Source organism: Pinus tabuliformis, chromosome 1_2, assembly GCF_031772625.1.
Source record: "Pinus tabuliformis cultivar Carrire ecotype Pingquan chromosome 1_2, CPIR1, whole genome shotgun sequence".
Classification (NCBI taxonomy): domain Eukaryota; kingdom Viridiplantae; phylum Streptophyta; class Pinopsida; order Pinales; family Pinaceae; genus Pinus; species Pinus tabuliformis.
This window is the reverse complement of record NC_142298.1, coordinates 1,077,974,035-1,077,996,497: the sequence shown is the minus strand read 5'-3', so window position 1 is coordinate 1,077,996,497 and position 22,463 is coordinate 1,077,974,035. Positions and strand designations below refer to the sequence as shown.

The window sequence follows — 22,463 nt, the reverse complement described above, 5'->3', positions numbered from 1 at the left end:
ATGAATCCTCTGAAGGCAAAACCGGGTCAACTGCCGTCTCGACCTTTGGACTTTCGTCCGGTCTGGATTTAGTAGGTTCATTTTCAATGACTGACGCTTCAGCTGACCACTTGAGCGGGCCAGCTAGGTTCTCAACTAACGAAGGACTTGGAACGAGTTTTTTATATCCAGGAGGAAGTCGTGACGGTGAAACCGGACGATCTTCCAAAACTCTCTTCGCCTCGTCTAAGAAGGGACAACGGTGGATGGCGTGATCGCCTTCGCACAGTCTGCAGGGAGATCCAGCTCTCCCTCTTTGTCTTGGACCTTCGCTTTCACTGGTTGACGGTAAGCATTCAACATGGCTTTCAGAGGTTGATGCTACCAGATTGTGCAAACGAGGAGACCAGTCCCTCAGTATCCGGGGAATACAGGGACAATCTCTATGGAAGTGGTCTCCTCTACATATGACACATGGCGATTTAGGCCCGGTCAGTGCTGTGTGTGGATTTTTGTCAGATGCCTTTTGCTTGCCCCCAGTCGCCTTTGGCTCCTTCTTCTTCTCCTTCTTCTCTTTGGGAGCTTGGCTTTTGCCAGCTCTACCTTGCGAGGAGGAAGGAGGAGAGGAAGAGTTATAGGAAGTAGAAGGCTGGTGGGCAGCTCTAGACTGATCTAACTGTTGACTCGACTGTTCAGGAACTGTGGTGTTCTGAACTACATTGGTTGAGAAGAGCCAGACTGGCAGGCCAATTGTCAGCCCTGGAAGCGACAATGTGGCCATATGGGGCGCACCAACATCTCCCCAAGAGGAGAAGGGACTAGGATTTCCATCATAGGTAATTCCTTGGTTGGTGTGTTCCATTTTCTTCAACCTAAAGATCAACGCAGGAATAGGAGGTGATTTTGTTCCGTTTAAAATAAATTTTTAACGACGCTTTAGACACAACTTATTTTTTCACTTTTAAAGAGTCGAGAAAAAGCTAAAGATGACTCTAGTCTCCTTCGATGTTTTAACGAGCCCGAAGTGACAAATGCTCGGATGGACTTTTTCTGTTATAGAGTCTGAAAAAGGCCAAAAGAAACTACTCTGGAGTTCTAGGTAGAGGGTGTGCCAAACTTTTCGCAAAACCGCAGAATACTTTTTAGGGTACGGGCGGTCGATCTTCCTGAATGCTGTGTTCAGTGCATTGCGATCAGTAGGGCGGCCGACATGATTTCCTATGGATAAAGGCTTTATTCCTATAAGGGTCTCCCAATATATACGCGACGGTACGTGGGAGCACAATCCATACTGATACTTATCGCTTCACCGTGGAGGAATCACCCAACCACCCAACGGTAAGATATCAGGCTTAACGACGTCGGAACACGTCTCTAGTCTAGACCTCTATGTTGTGCGTTATGTTACAAAGCATTGTTATGTTCATTCAATTTATTTTAGGTTGATCTTATTCAGAAGTTTGCCTTTTTGGATCACCACGAGATGTATGGTACAACTCCTAAATGCAGTCTAAAGATGATAAGCAAGCTTTTTCTATCTTTTCAACATATGAAAATCCTAACTACTAAGGGAAAAGAAAGACATCATCTTTTCTCACAGACCATAGAGCACACAGTAATGCACTTTTTCCTAAATCAACATGCAAGCTGTCAAAATGAAAATGCACAAATGCAGGTATTTCTTTTCTCTTTCTTAATATTGATGTTTATATAAAGAAAGCTGTTGTATAACTTTGAATTCGATTTCAAGTGAAAACAAAAACAAGTTCTTTTTCCAAAATCAAAAGACACCTTATGATTTACTTGTTTCGACACTAGAAATGCATAAATTCAAACCAAACGACGAAAGTAAAAGCTATATCAACTGTGAACAGCAAACAAACTTACTCCTAAGATCAAAACGACACTTATGACAGGTCTAGATCTAAGGGCCACAGTAAGACTAGTTTACTTTCGTAATGGGAAACTGCAAATGATGTAAGAAATACACAAAGAACAAATACAGTTTCTTTACACAACCGAGGCGGAATTGAGGCAAAGAAAGGTGGTTTCAGATAGGTACATTGACTGATAACAGGCTGCAAAAAACAGGGATAAAAACTGAGCAAAAGACACAGGGAACCACAGCTGCACAAGGCAAGGACTGTTCAGCGCAGGTCTAACACAGAGGTTTTGACATTCAGCGCAGGTAGCCTTCACGGGACCTGCGTTGAAATGCAGAACCTCTTCACTGGGTCTGCGCTGAAGCAGAAACGAGAATTGTTTCTGGGTTTTGAGCTACGGTTTGCAGTTAAAATCACAGTTTTTGGCCAAATCAAAGCTATCAATCAAGTACAATCTAAGGGATGATTCAAAGGAGGATGAAGATCTATCACTAAGAGCTGTTAGAGCACTTGTGGATCAGCTCTTCAGATCATAAACAGGCCCAGTGATTGGACTAGAGTAGCTGCCCTCTACTTTGCATTTGAAAAACAAATGCAGTTCGATTCGACACTCTTTGAGTTTATGAAATGAATAGCAAAAACACAAACAAACCAACAAGATACGGTCCCCAGTGGAGTCGCCAATTTGTTGTTGGGAAAAGTATCCAATACGGAATGACCCTATCCCACTCTAAGGAGTGATAGTACCTCAGCAACAAACAAGACAAAACTATCTAAATGTTCTTCTTTATGAAATGTAAATAGGGGAGAAGGATGTAACTAACCGATGTCTTCCGCTAGTTTGTTGATCCAATCTCACTCCTTGCTGCTTGCTTCCAGCTGCTTGCTCCTTCACTAGCCCAGCTATACCAAGTTCCTGCAAAATGGCAAGAGAGGGAAACTACAAGAAGCATACATTCATAAATAGTTCAAGGATTAGAATAAACTAAATATGCAAATATAACAAAACATCATTGAGATACATGCATATAGAAGAAACTCAAATGGCTTTATTGATGAAGAAGTAAAGTTCAGGAAGTGATACAACCATATGAGGCCCAATCCAGCATCACCTTCCCAGCAGAAAGGAATCTCCTCTTCACCTCCTTCAAAGCAAATCACCCAATAGCTCTAAACTCAAACCAACAGCAATTCTTTGCATTCACAAAATTCCAGCCTCCAGATCTCATGGGGGAGAGATCCATATATAGATGTTTGGAGAGAGGATGAGTCAGCTTGAGATGTGACTAGTGTCTTCTCCTTCTGTGAGTTCTTGATTCCACTTGGAGGTTCTTGCTTCCACTTGGAGATTTGGAACCTCTTACTCATCACCAGTCGAATTCCCTGAGGCAAGTGTCATTTTGGAAGCTTCCTGGGTTCTGACACCTTGAGAAATGAACTTGCCACTTGTCCAATCTCGCTCAGCGCAGGTAGCCAGTGTTTCATTTGACATTCAGTGCAGGTAGCTAGTGTTGGCTTTGACATTCAGCGCAGACAGCTAGTGTAGCCACTGAAATGATCCTGAATTGACTTGTTTTTGAGCAGTTTCTGGTGGAGAACTTCTGTGAATTGCTGTGGTTTATTGGCCTTGTTCCTCTAGGGGTAGGAACAACATGTTTAGGGACTTTGGATCCCTTAGATTATGGACATTTCATGCTCAATGCTGTAATGCACAAAAATGTCTATAACAGGTATGTGTTTAACCTATTTGGAGGTGCAGTCAGTTGGATGAGTAAGAAACAATCTGTAGTGGCACTATCAACTACAGAGGCGGAATACATGGAAGCCACTCATGCAAGCAAGGAAGCAGTTTGGTTGCAGAGATTGTGTTCAAGTATGGGGTTAGTACAGGGAGCTATAAGAATAGACTGTGATAGCCAAAGTGCAATTTTCTTGGCAAAGAACCCTGCTTATCATTCAAAGACAAAGCACATTGATGTTCAGTATCACTTTGTGAGGGATATGATAGAAGACAAAAAGGTGTTGCTGGTAAAGGTGGACACTTTGAAGAATACTGCAGATGCATTGACAAAATATGTGAGCTCTGAGAAGTTCTCTTGGTGTAGAGAAACAATGGGTGTTTCAAGGCTGGAAAAATGACTAAGCTCTCCTGTGGCCCCCTATGGAAAGAAAACAACAAGTGGGAGATTGTTGGGTTGTGTTATATTCTTTCCACGACTAACCTACGTAGTTAACCGAGGGGTTAGAGGGGGGTGGAGCCCCCCCTTCGTTGCGCTGACTGCGTAGCGGGGGGGCGGAAGCCCCCCCTGTTTGGGGGGTTTGAGGGGGGCGGGTAGCCCCCCTCTACGAGGTCCGGGGCAGCGCCCCGGGAAAATTTTTTTTGGACCCTATATTAGGTTGGGCAAACCTACCTATGGTTTTTCGATCCATGGTTTTGGACGCGATGGTTTTCGGTCCATGGTATTGGATGCTTCGGCATGTATAAATATGTATTGTAACATTGAAAGGAACATAATGAAAAATCAAGCTGGTAGTCCCGGTTTTGGGATCCAGGGGAAAATCTCTGTGCATATGTGTTTTATGTGTTCTGCTCTCGCATTGTTTATTTTCTTTGTTTAAGAATTCGTATGCAGGTAATTTCTGTACAGGGTTAAAACCTCTAGTTTTGACCAGTTCTGAGTAATTTTTCATGGAGAAATTCTGGGAGAAGCTGTAATCAGTTGACCTTGTTCCTTTAGGGGTTGGAACAACACTTTTAGGGACTTAGGAGCCCTTAGTTTATGGATATTTTATGCCTGGGGTTGCAGGGCCCAAAAATATCTATAACATCTGTGATGAGCCCCAAATTGGGTAACTAATTGGGCGTATTTTGCCTAATTATCCTTATTCAGTCCTTGTTCAATCCTCCATTTTTCATAGCTTATGCATTATTCTTTAGTATGTTTATGTCATTTGTACGAATAAGGGTGGTCGCTCTTCCTAGGTGGCTAACACGTGCTTATTTCAGGTTTTTTGACACATGTTGGAGCAAAACCGAGCAATCATGGGCTAGAAGACAGCCAAGCTTGAGGTGAGGATTCGTAGGGGGGTTGTATATGACATTAAATAGCCCTTCCTTGGGATCCTCACCCCCAAACGCTGAGCCCAAGGCCACCAAAACCGGATCTTGAAAGCAGCCAAGCAGATTTTGGAAAAGGGACTGCCTACTAACAGTTGGACAGCTAAGTCCCCCAGATTTAGGAGGCCTGCTAGGGCCCTCGTGGTGTATAAATGATAAGGCCTCAGCCTTCGAAAATGACTTTTGGAAACCATTGCATATTTCTTCACTACAGTGTTGTCAGCTTTAACTTGTTTTCTTGTAGCCATTTTGGCATAACTCTTGACTGATGACTATTTTTTGATAATGATAAGCAGTCCTATTTCATATCAACTCTGATTTTTCTATAGGATCCGTAGCTATCAAGGTTGGGCCCAACTTGAGAGCCTAGGGCCTCCTTTATGTACTGTTATCTTTCCTTTGAGCATCGTTGTTTTCCTTTTGTGCATTTGCAAGCGTATTTCTGTTAGGCAGATTAAGTTGTGTTGATTAACTAGGTCTCTGTTTATGAATAAAATGCTTCAGATGTTTAGAATAGATTGGTAGGATAATAACAGGAAAAAGGCTCCAAAAAAGGGGTCAACAAACACTTTTGGTTTCACCTCTTCCTTATTTGATTAGGGGTTGGAATTGAAGTAACCGTGTTGTCCCAAATAAAAACACTAGTTTGCTTTACCATGCAATCCTTACTGTACTGTTTTCATTTGCAGAAGTTGGTTATGTGTTCAGATCTTTGAAATGTTTCATTTCATAGTTGATATACATGGTTCTCTTCCCAATAAAGTTGTTGTTCATTCACTTTATTGTTATATAGATTAGATTAGCTAGGAATTTGATTACTTGCAAGACTTTGTTGATTCAGTTGAATGTATACGGTGCAGAGCATCTCTACCACTCTTTCATCCACCTAAGCTTCATCAGAGCCATCTGCTCCATCTCCTAGCTAGGTTCCTTGTCTCACATCTGTCCTCTTGCCCATGTAACCCTACCTTTTTGTGCAGTCATTGTTTCAGCCTTCTTTGAGCCAATTTAGCCATCTACACCTTCTCACCACTCCATCCACCAGTACCTGGGCCACTTCATACCCCTATCCTACCTCCATATCGATTCATGCATCTTCCTTCACTCACCCATCCTCCAAAATCCAATTTTTAAAACATCCTGTAGAAATTTCTGAACATCTTATAGAAATTCCTGAACATCCTGTAGAACCCCTGCAGACATCCTGTAGAAGCTCACGAATGAGGTTTCTTGATAGCCAAACTTTGTGAAACTCTATGGAAGGGTGTTAGGGACTTCTTAGACCCTCTATGAACCTTCCTGACCTCTTCCAATCATTTCTCCTCCTTGATCTACCCCTGCACAATCAAAGAACAGTGAAAGCATATGCGTGATGAAACTGACAACTTAATCAAAAATACAAAAAGATGTTTTCTTCAGATAGAGGTAGTCTAGACACATGTATTTTACCTTCATAGACGTAATGGCATCTCTTTCAATAGTTTGCATTCTCTCCTTTGCATCAGTAGGACTTGCTGGTAGAATTAGGGTTTGCTAAGATTTGCGTTTTCCTTCAGTTTTTCAATCTCTTTTCGCAATTAGATTAGCTTCCTTCGAGTTAGCTTTCATCCATCAATTAAAAAGATTCTTCTAAGAGCTCATAGAAGTTGGCTTAAGCTCCTAGCCAACTTGTGCCAGCTGACCAAGTGATAGCTGTGGCAAGAGCTAGTACTTGTGCATACAGCACCATCGCTTCCAAGTTTGTTACCAACTACGGGGTTGATAAAAGTAAAGATGGGAGTCCGAGGAGTTGCAGCATTATTGCTGCAATACTGGAGCCCACCATATTTTTGGCGCTGTTACCGGGGAAGCATCAGAGTATTTGTGATTGCTTCTTTTCTTCTATTTCCACTACAACCTTCTACTAAGTAGTTTATTTCATTTCGTTTCCGCAAAAGTAGAGTAGATATTTCCTGCTTTCATAGATTAGCGTTTCAATTCTGCAATTTCAATTATGCAAGCATAGACTAGCATTTAATTCTTGCAATTTCATTTGAGCAAAATAGATTAGTCCTGTTACACAGCAATTTGTCACTGTTTCTCATTGTCCTAGTTACCCCTCTCCCGTACTTTGGAGGGCTCATTCCAGGACCTGTGAGAAGTGACATAGCCTGAAAACACTTGCATCTGATTCCTCTAAGTATGGACTTTACATGCCCTTAAGACATCTCCTGCAAAAAACCCTTAGAAAATGACCTTTTTCCATTGGTGCGGTTTCCCAATGTAATTCTCGTGCCAATGGGGGAAATCTAACAAAGGGGGCGCGCCAGTTGGCGCTCTGTCTTAGTGTTGTGCCCGCGCCAACCAAATTTGGTAAAGTTTTTAGTAAACTGGCACGGGAATGTTCTTGCCAACTCATGAACTTTATCTGAGAACATTTTCCGAGGACAAAGCCAACTCGAGCGAGGATAGATCCAACTCAATCAATGTTGCTGTTGATCTTATCTCCTGCAAGGATGAAGCTTATCCCATCTCCTTTCCCTAATCTATAAAAGTCTGCCCTGCTACCTTTGATAGGCTAATGAATAATGAATGGTGAGAACAAGGGAATAGTGCTGCTGCTGGTCTTAATCATAGTGCCATAGTGCTAAGGAGAGTGAAGGTTAGCTTTGGAGGAGGATCATACTTCTAGAAGGCTAAGAGATTGCTGCAAGGAGCAAGGAGATTCTTGTCACCAAAGAGAGAGAGGCTTGTTTTTCATCCCCAACAAGCTTTGCAAGGCATGTGCACCTGACGACCCAGCCAAAGGAGGATCCGACGTCAGAACATATGGTTGTATTCTTCTTTGATTGATCACTGATAACAGATGACTATCATTATGGTTCCACTCTTGTTGTCTATCGTAACGATGCTTGAGTTATATCCTTTCTGACTGATATATAGTTGCATCTATTGGTTTCTATGCTTGTATTTGTGTTGTTCTTTGCATGTGCAGGTGTCCATTCACGGGGATCGTGGGGATTGTGACCGGCCAGCGCAAAGGATCGACTCTTCTACGACACTAGCGTTGGGATCCAAGTAAGCTTTCATCGCTTACCTATGATTTGCAATTAGGAACCTGCGTGTTAGCATTGTTTGATTGTTGCTAGACCCAGCTTGGGCTAGTAGGGATCGCCTCTGTCCGCAGAGGGGATTTACCTCCTCAACAATTTGGCGACTCCGCTGGGGAGATCCATTTGTTTGTTTAATCTCTGATTCGGTTTATGAAACAAACAATTTTGGGATTTGTCTTGTTTCTTTGGTTTTCCTTGCTGGATCTGTCTTTTTGAGTCATTCTCTTCAGCTGTCCTTTACTCTCTAGTATATCTGAGCACTGTTCCTAGGTCCTAGGCCATCTGTTTTCATTTTTCCTTAGAAAAACTCGATTGGCGTGGATATTGGCCTGACAGTCGCGCCAATTGGCGCATGTTGCACACTGACAACTCGCGCCAATCAGCCATTAGCGCGAGTTGCAGCCCCACAGTCGCGCCAGGGCTGTGAAAACTTTGTGTTTGCCTGTTTGTGGACTTTCTGAGCTTGGATCTGCTGCCCAGATACTTTTCCTCAATCACCTGGGTGTCTCAAAACTCTGTTTGACTGTGTTTTGCCCCTTATCCTTTGGTTGTTTGCTTGTTTCTATCGATTTCACATTGTAAACCCTAGGGCATCTAGTGTTTCTGTGTATCGAGCCTCCCACAGGAGATTTGGTCTTCCTTTGATTCAGTCAGCATTTGAGATACTTTGTTGCATCTGCTTGGTGATTGTTGGAGCTTGTTATTGGGTTATTTGAGCAATTTGGTTCTTTTTTGCTTGATTTCTATTTGGCTTCGTTTGTGAGTCTAGATCACGTGGCTCATTGAAGCCTTTTGGCGTTTTTCTTGATTTGAAGGGCTGCCTTTCTTTTTAGAGATCTGATTGCTTTCCATTGAGTGAATTTGAATTTGTTTGCTCTTTGTTATTGTTTCTCAAAATTTGTTCAATGCGCTTTGCCATCAAAAAGAAAACAAACAATCTCTCTTGCTTTACATTGGTTAATGAAATTAAAGCTCTTCATTGTTATTGGTGATTAGTAACCTTGGAGAAAAGATTTGTTAATTGTCATTAGCTGCATTAGAGTATTGTTTGCTGATTGTTTCGGTCATTTTGTTTGTGTGAAAGCTCTCAACCCTTCTATAGCTAGCATTCATCGAATGAAATGATGTATTTTGGCATATAGCTTGCATTTAGGAAAATTGTGAGAAACCACATACGGTAAGGCCTGAAAACCGAAACATAATCCAAGATCAACTGTAAAATGAACTGAATAAATCTAACAATGCATTGGAACTTAATGCACACATCTAGAGGTCTAGGCTAGAGACGTGTTCCGGCGTCGTTAAACCTAGTCACTATTGTTTCACATTACGGTTGGGTGATTCCTCCTTCTGTGACTCGATAGTGGTCTAACACGGATTTGCGCTCCCACGTACCGTCGAGTATATGGGGAGACCCCACTAGGTTATCATCCTTTATCCACAGGAAGCCGTGTCTGCCGCCTTACAAGCCGTAATGCACTGAACACAGCATTCGGGAAGATTGACTGCCATACGGAAAGTCCTTGGTTTTCATCTGATTGCCAAGGTGTATATGCAGTTTTACGGATTGTCTGGTAAACCCTTTGCCTAGTTCTCCAGAGTAGTCACTTTTGATCCTTTTCAGACTCCCTAAAAGAAAAGGTGCCAGTGAGCGTCTTGTCACTTCGGGCTCATTAAACATTCGAAGGAGACTAGAGTCACCTTTTTGTCCTTTTCTCGACTCTTAAAACATGAAAAGGTCAAGTTTAGTTCCTGTGTCTTAAAATTTATTTGGCCACAATTCACATTTGCCCGGTTAGATCTTGTTTGCGTTAGTTTGAGTAGGGTCCTTTATCGTTAGATTTCTTAGGATTTTGTGAATTTTTCATCCTGGCGGAATCACCATTTTTGTCCGTTGTTTCACGTGACCAAGAGTCTTCGTCCTTTACTGCTCCCGAGCTACCGATTGTCAGTGATACTCTTCCTCTTGTTTCAAGTATCCAGCCGATTAACTCCTGTGCTCCGGGCGACGAGACTTACGTAGCTCATTGGAATCCCATTTGGGAAGATCCTAAAGACGATATCCCTGTGTGGGAAGATCCTCCTCTCGGTTTTTCAGTTCCAATGGCTCCTCCCGATATGGAGGGAGGGTCTCCTATTTCAACTGACGAATCCGTCGCAACGAGCGGTGAAATTCCCACCGCGACGGAACCTATGCTTGTTCGTAGCACTTCCACTTCTGAGAGACTTCCCCCAGGCTATCATGCATTAAGGGATTTCATGTCTTCTGAGTTTCCATCCATGAGTTCTATTTGGTCACACCTCACTGCTCCTACCACGGGGCCTTTTCCTCCCCAAGATCGCGCTACGTCTGTTACCTCAGCCCCAACCCTTCCGACGATAACTGTAGCCTCTTCGACCCCCGTTATATCTAGAGTCATTGATCCTACGTCAAACGTCCCACATTCTTCTGGTCCCATTCCAGCAGAAGGGCCCTTTGACTTCAACCCGTTGTTACGAATACTTCAATATGATCCCTCTCAACCTTTTGGTAGGCCTCCATCGCCTCAGCCGATTGTTGAGGTGTCGGTCCCGTTGTCGGTTGGTTGGACTGCCACCCATTATCATGGTGGCCAAGCAACGTCTGTGCATCTTCAAGGACCACCTAGTCAAGACCAGTCATCTGGACAGTCTTACCCAGGGCAACCTGGGGGCCAACAAGGACAACCCTTTCAGGGACAACCTTCGGCCCCAGGTGGTCCGTCTTTCACCTATTATACTCAACCTTCTGGTAACCCAGGCCAACCTTCTGTTCCACAAAACCAGCCTGGTATCCAGCAAGGTTACCCTATTAGACAAGTTAGTCAGTCACATGTTCACCCAAACCAACTTAATGTCCACTATGGTCAATTGTCTGGACAGATGGGTCCACCTAGTGTTCAGCAGAGCCAACCCACCGTCCAGTACAGTCAAGCACCTGGGCATGTTGGCCAGCCTCAAATCCAATCAGGTCAACCAACTGTCCAGCCCACTTGGCCGTCCGGCCAATCAGGGCAACCCCAACCCCAGCAAGTTCACCCTTCTGGGCAGATGGGCCAACCTCAGTATCAACCAGGTCAACTTTCCGGCCAGATAGCCCAAACTACAGGACATCTTTCTGGAGCTGCTCAACTAGGTTTTGGGCCCCAGGCTGGACCCCAAACTCCATCTGGTTTTCAAATGCAAGGTGGTGTCCAATTCTATCAAACTCCGCCTGTTCCACAAAATCAATTTGGAGTCCAGCCGCCTTATGGTTACCAGCAACCCCAAGGGCAAACTTCCTTTGCCCCATATCAAAATTATCAACAACCGCAGGTAAGTCCTTACCAGAATTACCAACAACCGTATGGTGCTCCTGCAGGACAGTTTGGTAATCAATGGAACGCTGGGGGGCAAAACCAGGGTCCCTACGGACAAAACCCTATGGGGCCGAGTCCGTCCGGACAAAGCCAATGGGGGCAACCACCGGCTGGTTGGAACCCTGGTACTCCATCCTACTCGCAGCCCCAGATGCCCTTTAATCCTCAAGTACCCTTCTTAGCAACCTTGGAACTACCGGATGTGTCCAAATTAACCAATGATCCTATTTTCCATCATCCGTACTGGCCTCCGGTTCCAACCAAGATTCCCGGTGATTGTCCTAAGTTTGAAGGAAGGGCTAATGAAGATCCTCAAGCTCACGTCATGACTTATCACCTCTGGTGTTCATCCAATTCATGGCTTGATGATTCGATTCGGCTCCGACTTTTTCAAAGAACTCTCACTGGCTCCGCAGCTAAGTGGTATATTGGGCTACCTCGCGGATCCTTCCAGGATTTTAACTCGTTGGCTATGGCATTTCTCACTCATTTTCAGTTGCCTATTCGATATGAAACAGGCACACACCTCCTCACATCTTTGAAACAGACAACGGCTACGCATATCTCTGATCACATCCATGAATGGAGACGGCGTCGACGTTTGATCAAGTTTCCGATTCCCGATCAGCTTCTCACCGACTGGTTTACGACTTCGTTCGTCGGTCCAATAGCACGGGATATCGCTATGGGGGCATGTGTAACTGAAGAGCAAGCTATCGCGCGTGCTCAGTACCTCGACCTGGTTTACTCTCAGTCAGGTACACTGTATGATTATTTGCCTGATGCCTCGAGACCAGGAACCTCAAAAGCCTCGCCAACTCCATCTGTTGACGGTATTATTGGTTCCGTAAACTCAACTCCGAAGAAGAATGCTACGCAAACCCTGGGAAGAAAAAATCACATGCTTCGAATGAAAATACTTCTCAGGTTACTTCCCATCCGAGTAATACTTCCGAGGTCAATGACGTCCAGTCCACCACGGTAGACAAAGCCTCGAAAGGAAAGAAGAAAGGAAAAGGTAAGAGTAAGCCAGATCAACCGAAGCCGGACTCCCCTAAACCCTCATCTGAGGAAAGTGCCAAGCGCAAACCCAAATACCCTTGTCTTATCTGCGATGAGGATCACTTTACCAGAGACTGCCCCAGGGGGTCCGAGGTTAATCGTTTGTTGAAAGGCGCTCCTGGGACTCCTGCTGTACTCAAAGAACCTTTTCCCTCACAGCAAACTCAGATGGTAGCTAATCCAGATCAATCCTCATCTTCCTTCGGTTCTCAAGTGTTTATGGCTGGGACGATTCCCATCCACATCAGCACTCGGACAAAATATTATCCGTCGTCTGCCGGGAAAGAGCCTGAGATCCCCTCTAGTGCTCCTCTGTCCAGTTCGGGCCCGCTCCACATCGAGCGACCTAGCGCTGAGACGCCCATACGACCCCCTCCAAAAGGCGTACTCCGGAAATCTTCTTACAACCCAAATGCTCGTGCTGCACAGCACTACAGCATCGTTGAGGACTTAGCTCAAGCTCCGTCAGCTATGTCCGCCTTAGAAGTACTCCAGAGCTACCCCTCTCAGAGGAAGTCATTGCTATCGGCCATCGGTGGCATCGACCCGGCCGACTCGGACCTCATTACTTTTGACTTGGGAGGCCATACGCTGAGATTACCTCACCAGATCGCATTCCTTATACAGGTTGTCATCAATTCCAAAACGATTCATCGTACAGTCATTGATGAAGGTGCCTCAACTTGCATCATGTCTGTGGCCTGTTGGAAAGCTATCGGCTCTCCGGCGTTGAGCCAGTCTCCCACGACCTTGGAAGCTTTTGACAGAAGAGCGTCCCGTCCCGTTGGTATACTCCAACGTTTGCCCATTACTTTGGAAGAGAAAACGGTCGAAGTAGAAGTTGAAGTTGTTGATGCCAATCTCACCTACAACCTCCTTCTAGGACGTAGCTGGATGTACGCGATGCAAGCTGTGGCTTCATCATTGTTTCGCATCATCCGTTTCCCTCATCAAGGGAAGATTGTTACCATCGACCAGCTTGCATTTTTTGCTTCCTCTTCCGAGGGCAACATTCCTTTCGTGGAGCATACCTCCAAATCTTATGAGAATCTGGGGGCCGGGCTTTTTAAAGATCCCTCCCTTATGGGTGTTTTTCCGCTCCCACCTCCTAACATCGCCTCCATTAATATGATCACTATTCATTGTGATCCGTGGGTTCTCCTTCCCACCGACCAGGTAGAGTTGTGGGGCGATGAGATGTCGTTGAGTCCTGCCGAGCTCAACTACGTTGAAATCGTTACCGCATCGGCTCCCTCTCCTGAACCTGCTCCGTCACGCAAGGTTCCCGACTCGTATGCTCCATCCCCATGGCTTGGAGATGAGGCTTCTTCAGATCCTTTAAAGGAGATATTCCCTTCTGACGAAGCCATTATTGAGACCATGTCTCTCGAGGAACCTCCTTGGCGAGATCACCACCATCGTTCCTTGTTTCTCCCTGCCCATTCGGATATGCTCACTTGTCTCGTACGGTTTGCTCCTTGTCTCCCACTTCAACCCCTTCAAGCACCCATCCAACTTTATCAAGTGTCTTCTGAAGGAAATTTGGGGAACATCACGCAAACCCAACCTATCGACATCTCTGTGAAACCAGGGATTGTCGAACACATTCACATTGGAGTGACTTGTACTTCAGAGGAGATTCGACTCTACACTAATCTTTTTCATGAATTTCATGATGTCTTTACATGGTCCTACGACGAAATGCCCGGCATTCATCCTAGTATAGTGGAGCATGAGATACCTACGTACCCGGGTGCTAAGCCTGTTCGTCAGTGTTTACGCCCTGTGCACCCCAGAAAGGCTGCAGCTATTAAGGCAGAAGTAGAGAAGCTCCTCAAAGCTGGCTTTATCTACCCCATTCCACTTACAGATTGGGTCTCCAACATCGTGCCTGTGAATAAAAAACAGGGTACCATCCGTGTTTGTGTCGATTATCATGACATCAATCGGGCCTGTCCTAAAGATAACTTCCCCACACCATTCATCGATCAACTTATTGACGAGTGTGCCGGAAGTGAAATGTACTCCTTTATGGATGGATTTTCTGGGTATAACCAGATAAATATTGCCCCCGCTGATCAACACAAGACCGCTTTTATCTGTCCATGGGGGACTTTTGCTTATAAGAAGCTCCCTTTCGGTCTCAAAAATGCCGGTGCTACCTTCCAACGTGCAATGTCTTACGCTTTTCATGACATTCGTCACATTGTACAACCATACCTGGATGATCTACCAGCTCATTCAGCCAAACGTCAGGACCACCCTGTTCATCTTCGCGATATCTTTCTTCGCTGTCGACACTACCGTATCAGGCTCAATCCTCACAAATGTGTCTTCTGCGTCGAATCTGGCCGACTTCTCGGGTTCATCGTCTCCCGAGAGGGCATCCGCTTGGATCCCCTTAAAGTTGAGGCTATTGTCAATCTTCCTCCCCCTGCTTCTTTGCAGCAATTGCAGAGTCTGCAGGGCAAAGTGAACTTTTTGAGACGATTCATTCCAAACTATGCCGAGGTGGCTAAAGGTTTTACACGGTTGCTAAAACGAGACGTCCCTTTTCGTTGGGATGCTGCTGCTCAAGAGTCTTTCGAGCGTCAAGGGTCTCCTTGTTTCTGCTCCATTGCTATGTCCTCCAGACTATCATCGCGATTATACTCTTTACTTAGCTGCCGCTGACACCACTATCGGCATGGTTCTCATTCAATCGGACGATAATGACATCGAGCATGTTGTATATTATCTTAGCCGCAACCTCCTTGACACGGAAACTCGATATGCCTATGTCGAGAAATTGGCCCTGGCCGCCGTTTGTGCCGTCCAACGTTTTCGTCACTACATCCTGTTGCACACTACCACTGTGGTTTCGGATTGCAACCCCATGACATATATTTTGTCACAGCAATTGCTGGGGGGCAAGTACTCGAAGTGGATCGTCATCCTCCAAGAGTTCGACTTGGAATTTACCACTGCCAAGTCTAAGAAATCCTTGGTATTCGCTGAGTTAATTTGCTCTTTGCCATCTTCCTCCACACCCTCTCATTCAGAGGATCATATCCCGGACGAGACTTTGTTTCTCATCAGCACTCTCGACCCTTGGTACGGGGATATAATCATATATCTGCAAACGTCCTCCTTTCGCCCCGACGTGTCCAAGGATGCTCGGCGAAGGATTCGTCACCAATCTCAGCCCTACCGTATCATTGGGGATACCCTGTACTGCCTCGGCGTTGACTCTGTCCTCCGTCGATGTTTAACTCTCGAAGAAGCTGAGCGTGTCTTAAATGACTGCCACTCCGGTGCCTGTGGTGGCCATATGTCCGGATATGCTACTGCCCAAAAGATCCTCCGTGCTGGTTATTTCTGGCCCTCCATCTTTAAGGATTGCATCCTCGTCGTCCGCTCTTGCCACGAGTGTCAGATCTACCACCGGAAGATGCGTGCGCCTTCTGCTCCATTGCACCCTGTGGTTACCGTCGGCCCTTTTGCAAAGTGGGGCATTGATTATACTACCTGTAACCCTCGCTCGGCCGGGGGGCATGGGTATATCATCGTTGCCGTCGATTACTTCACTAAATGGGCCGAGGCGATGCCTACATTAACTGAGGACGGTTACACAGCGGCGCAATTTTTGTTTAACCATGTCATTTCACGGTTTGGAGTTCCTCAGGCCATCGTCACTGATCACGGGAAACATTTCCATAATCATATGATGACGGAACTAACAACCCAGCTAGGCTTACGGCATGATAGCTCGACTCCTTACTATCCTCAGGCCAATGGCCAAGTTGAAGCCGTCAACAAGATTCTGGTCACGATGCTTCAGCGTACCGTTGGCATGCATAAGTCCAACTGGCACTTGATGTTGTTCCCTGCCTTGTGGGCCTACCGAACCTCCGTGAAGGATGCCACCGGGTTCACCCCATTTCAACTAGTTTATGGACTGGAGGCTACCCTTCCAATCGAGTGTGAAATTCCTTCACTGAAATTAGCCGTCGAACTACTTCCCAACACTACTCCAGTAGAAGAACGCCTCCTTTACTTGGAACGGCTGGACGAGACCCGTCGACTAGCCGCTTTAGCCATCGAAGCGCAAAAGAAGAGAGTGAAAACTCACTTCGATCACAACGTCCATCCGCGTTCTTTCGTTGAGGGAGATTTAGTCCTGCTTTACGATCAAGCTAACGATAAGCTGGGGGCAGGAAAACTCGAGCCTATGTGGCTAGGCCCTTATATTGTCAAGAAAGTTTTTCAAAAAGGGGCCTACGAGCTAATCGACTATGAAGGGAACCCCCTCGAGAAGCCCCGAAATGGGCTGTACTTGAAAAAGTACTATGCATAAACCCCATGCACTTTGATTTGTACATACGTGTGCTGTGTGTGTGTGTGTTTTTGTCTTTTTGGTTTGGTGTGACGGCGAGATTGCCGCTTATTGTGTCTTTCGCTTCTTGTGCAGATGTCTGTTGCACCTTACGTTGGTTTCGCTGATGGCGCCTGCCGCAGTACTCGTAACTTGTCCTCTGCGGCATGGGTGATCTATGATCCTCACGGCGAGTTGATAGATCTTCAAGGTGTGTGTTTGGGCCGTACCACCAACAATGTTGCCGAATATAGTGCTGTAATTGAACTACTAGCCGAGGCGGTTAATCTCGGCATTCGTGCATTGGTGGTGAACCTAGACTCCCAACTTGTCGTCCACCAGCTCAACGGGCGATATTCCGTCAGAGACCATCACATTCTAAGGTTGTACTTACGTGTGAGATTGTTAGAGAGGAATTTTGATTTCATCACATATCAGCATATTCCAAGACAATTAAACACATTAACTGATGCATTGGCCAATCATGTATTAGACAGACATTTGCGTAATAGATAAAACATCATACAAGAAAGCGTATAAAACACAATAGAATAAAACCATAAGCATATGTATATCTGTATATATGTCATAATGTTTGCACTGTGTGCATCATATAAGTCAAAAAATAATACATGTCCATCCTGATACATCCGGAGACAACATGTCTCTCAAAAAATATGCATGAAAAGAAACCTAGGAGTCTAATCACGGTGGTGCTCATGATAGCACGTCACCGCGCGCACCAAACGTCTCAGTAGACGATGGATACGAGTAGGCACCCCCACAGTGTGCCTCTGGTAGGCAAAGGGCACGTCCGCCAATCTGGCATAATCTGGGATCCCTCGAGTGAGTCCCTCGAGGTTCTGTACTAGCTCTTCCCCCACGGCACCCTCTATCTGAGGGTCGGCTGCGGGCTGTACCCTCCGTGCTATGGGAGACAAACCAGCTGGTCGCTCTGGGCCAACATCTGCATATACATACAACTGTCATCAGAACATGCATGTATTACAAAAAAAAATCAAATACATAAAAACATCAAAACAAAAAGAGTTCTTACCCAGCTCCTCGTCCCAGTCTTCTCCCTCAGGCAATGGGAGATCTGGGTCTCCAGTAAAGTCGGTGCCCGCATAGGGCCAATCCTCCACAACGATCAACTGGTGACGGAGCCATATGAAGAACTCGGGCCTCCAGGCCATCTGCTGGCCTCCTCCTCCTCTGGGCATCAGTGCTGCCCATCGAGCCATCCTAGGCTCCCGTGGCAATGGATCTGCCACTATAGCTCCCTGAATCTGGAAGATGGGTAGTCGTTCCAAGAAGAACGATACTAGAATGGAGCCGTAACAGAACTGCTTCACTCCTCCATGCTTACACTTTGTAAGCTGACGTTTGATGTTCACGGTCACAGCCGTGGCCCAGTCGAACAATGTAGGGTTAAGACACTCGGTTGCCAGCAGTAAATGGTTCTTTCTAGCCTCATGGGGCGTCTGTACCCCTGCTGTGCGTGTAATGGTGAATAGTACCACCTATAGGACCAAGTCTGGTATGGTGGCGATATCCACCTTAGCACTGTTCGATCCAAACTGTGCACCCGGGCATACCCGGTCCATCACCTCACCCATCTTTTCCCCGGAAGGCCTGCTCCTAGTAAAGATGGGCCTTGCCCCTCTACGCGACAATCCAGTGATGAAGTACACATCAGAGACATCTAGCTCTAATGTCTAGTCGCGCAAGCGGAACACTTGGTCATCCACATCCCAAGCATCTATGATAAACCGTAACAACTCAGGCTGAGCATGGAGGTATGAGGTAAGGAAGAACTTCTTGAGGCCACAGTCCCTCAAAGCATCCATGCAGGCCTCATCCTCAAGTGCCAAGGCATCAACGGCATCATGCTCTCTTTCCTTCCACTCCACAACCATTTTGACGATCTTCTTGCATTCACAAAGTTGAAAATGGCATTGTTAGATCCCTGGTAGATTCCCAATCCAAGAAAATTTACAAAACAGTGGCAAAATTTATGTAAAAAATTAGGTCGCGTGGTTGGCGCGACCCCTTTAGGGAAATCATCCCATTGGCGCGGTCCCGAGTAGGAAACCCGCGCCAATGGGCGCAACCCTAGTTTTTGCAAATCCCCTTGCAGAGGATCAATCTATGGATGAAATGCAGAAAAAATGGTATGAAAATGGAGCAAAAGGAGAGGCCTCTTACCTGGTTCAGACGGCGCTTCGAATGGTTCCCCGGATCTGTCGCAATCAGCACTCAAAGATCGAACACCAAAAACCCCTAAATGTCACTCTCAAAGGTAAAAAGTGAAAAGTAATTTTATTTTTACTATCTTCACCCATTTATAACATTTTTATCCACCATAGGTCAAAAATGTGTTTTCATGAATGTTTTTATCAATATATTCGTGTCAAAAATGGTTTTTACCCCGTTTCTTGTGTAGCGACAGGTGTTTGTGTGACTTGGGCGACGAAATGAGTTATATTTTACACTTTTTCAGGCTCAGTAAATACACGAAAAAGTTGATTTCCGGTCGTCTTTAAACTCTTTTCCGACCGTTTAAAAAATGAAAAGATTGTCGGGTCTTTGTCGTTTCAGGCTCGTAATATGTTACGAAACGATGTGATATCGATCGCTTTTTTACTTTGTCAGGTCGACATCACTACACATGAAAAGTACTCCTCGGTCGTAATGATCGGGCGGTTCTTTTGAGCATTGTTTTATACTTTTTCGAGCTCGAGAGACACAACTTTACGAAAAAGGACCCCCCTGGAGTTTCCTTTTCCACTGTCTTTTCAAACTCTCTAAACATGAAAAGATGCCGAGTTTTTCCTTTGTCAGACTCGTTAAAATTTGATGACATCGGATTCCGTCGAAATGACGCCCCACAAGCATATGCTATCCCCGTCAAGCTTGTTAAAAATAACTGGGGTACTCGCCAGAAATGGTGGGGAAAATGGAACCATAATAATTGTCGTGTCGGCAGTATGTCGCTCTTGAACATGGCACTTGTCTGCTTTCGTGTCTGGGTGGGGACATCTCATCTCGTTTTTCACTGGCCTCCGTGGGTTTGGGTGATCCTGTTTGACCTCTCATTTGCTCATTGCCTTGTCACCATGACCTTTGATCCCTTGATGTCAAATACTGCCAAATCCGCTGTCGTGCCGCCGATATGTTCAAGAGAAGTTGACCTCTGCAAGATAACAACCTCCCTCTGATAACTCACATAATCCTGATTCACAACATTCTCCCTCTGTCTCGTGTCGATGATGTGGGAAACCACTATGGCCTGCCTTCGATCAAGGTCACTTCCTGTCGAATTCAGCTCATTATCCAGGAAGTTGATCTAGAGACTCCCTTCCGGTGCCTTGGAGCCTGCATGCCTCAATGGCAGGTTCTTTGTGTTCGACGTGAGGTTTTCATCATTGGCCTCTGATCGAATGATTCTACGGGTGTTCGATGTCAGCTCACCGATTCGCACGCCGTAGATTGTACCTATAGTACCTTGAGGACCATTGTCATTATGGGTGGTACCTCTCGCTTCTGTTAACAACTTTTATCATTGGCTGGTAATCAGACGATGTTCAGGCATGTTCAACGTCAGTTCCTGTATTCACATGCTTGAACTTGTACTTTTGTTCGGGACGAGATGGAGCACAAGACCCTGGATTTTGTCTGTTTGAATCCAGACTGCGTTTTTTTTGTGGATTATCATGATTGTTGCATGACTCATTCATTAGATGGCTGCGACCATGCCCGAGTCTATTCATTGATCCTCATTGGATGGTTGCGACCATGCCTGGGTCTATTCATTGATCCTCACTGGATGGCTGCGCCCATACCTCAGATCTAGATAGTGTACTCTATTATGGATGGCTGCGCCCATACCACATATGTCATGTACTTGAGATATCAGTTGTATTTCTCTATGCATGTTCTCCGGCGGCAGCGTTTTCAGTTGCGCATGTTCTTGTAAAGCATTTCACCCCTCTCTTTCTCGGGCTTCATGCTTTAGGGGGCATTTGTTACACAACAATTTATCATTGTTTCTCACCATCCTAGTTACCCCTCTCCCGCACTTTGGAGGACACATTCCGGGACCTGTGAGAAGTGACATAGCCTGAAAACACTTGCATTAGATTCCTCTAAGTATGGACTTTACATGCCCTTAAGACATCTCCTGCAAAAAACCCTTGGAAAATGCCCTTTTTCCATTGGCGCGGTTTCCCAATGTACTGCTCGCGCCAATGGGGGAAATCCAACAAAGGGGGCGCGCCAGTTGGCGCTCTGTCTCAGTGTTGTGCCCGCGCCAACCCGATTTGGTAAAGTTTTTAACAAACTGGCACGGGAATGTTCTTGCCAACTCATGAACTTTATCTGAGAACATTTTCCGAGGACGAAGCCAACTCGAGCGAGGATAGATCCAACTCAATCGATGTTGTCTTTGATCTTATCTCCTGCAAGGATGAAGCTTATCCCATCTCCTTTCCCTGATCTATAAAAGCCTGCCCTGCTACCTTTGACAGGCTAATGAATAATGAATGGTGAGAACAAGGGAATAGTGCTGCTGCTGGTCTTAATCATAGTGCCATAGTGCTAAGGAGAGTGAAGATTAGCTTTGGAGGAGGATCATACTTCTAGAAGGCTAAGAGATTGCTGCAAGGAGCAAGGAGATTCTTGTCACCAAAGAGAGAGAGGCTTGTTTTTCATCCCCAACAAGCTTTGCAAGGCATGTGCACCTGACGACCCAGCCAAAGGAGGATCCGACGTCAGAACATATGGTTGTATTCTTCTTTGATTGATCATTAATAATAGATGACTATCATTATGGTTCCACTCTTGTTGTCTATCGTAACGATGCTTGAGTTATATCCTTTCTGACTGATATATAGTTGCATCTATTGGTTTCTATGCTTGTTTTGTGTTGTTCTTTGTGTGTGCAGGTATCCATTCACGGGGATCGTGAGGATTGTGACCAGCCAGAGCAAAGGATCGACTCTCTTGCGACACTAGCGTTGGAATCCAAGTAAGCTCTTATCGCTTACCCATAGTTTGCAATTAGGAACCTGCGTGTTAGCATTGGTTGATTGTTGCTAGACCCGGCTTGGGCTAGTAGGGATCGCCTCTGTCCGCAGAGGGGATTTACCTCCTCAACAAGTCCTTTCCTACCTTCATTTCAATTCCGCATTTTCATTTCCGTAAGATAGTTAGTTGCAGTTCAATCTATTTCAATTTTGTAGGGTTCAGAAGAAAAAAAACAAAAGCAATCAAAAGTTTTTCCATTTCATGCCTCATAGGAACAAAGATAAAACCGAAAAATTCTTACCCAACACCCCCACCACATCACTGAGTCAACCTTCTCTCTTCTCTGGTGACAGTGAGCTAGAAGAACCTATAGGTAAACCTCCTAAGATATACGAAGATCCTATAACAGAAGAAGAGTTAGAAAACACTCCATCTGAAGCCATGGCTGAAAACCGAAACGGTAGAAGAGAAGATGAGAGAATAGAAGGTGCCTTTCCCATCTGGGAGACCAATGGAGACATGAAAATGAAAAACATAAGTCCCTCAGCTTTACCTCACTTCCATGGATTG

General features: G+C 45.4%; 1 pseudogene; it reads right to left on the bottom strand.

Annotated features, from left to right (window-relative positions):
- The window catches only part of LOC149209866 (26S proteasome non-ATPase regulatory subunit 1 homolog A-like), a 96,792-nt pseudogene extending 78,008 nt beyond the window's left edge, over positions 1–18,784 (bottom strand).
- Between the last annotated feature and the right edge of the window lie 3,679 nt (positions 18,785–22,463).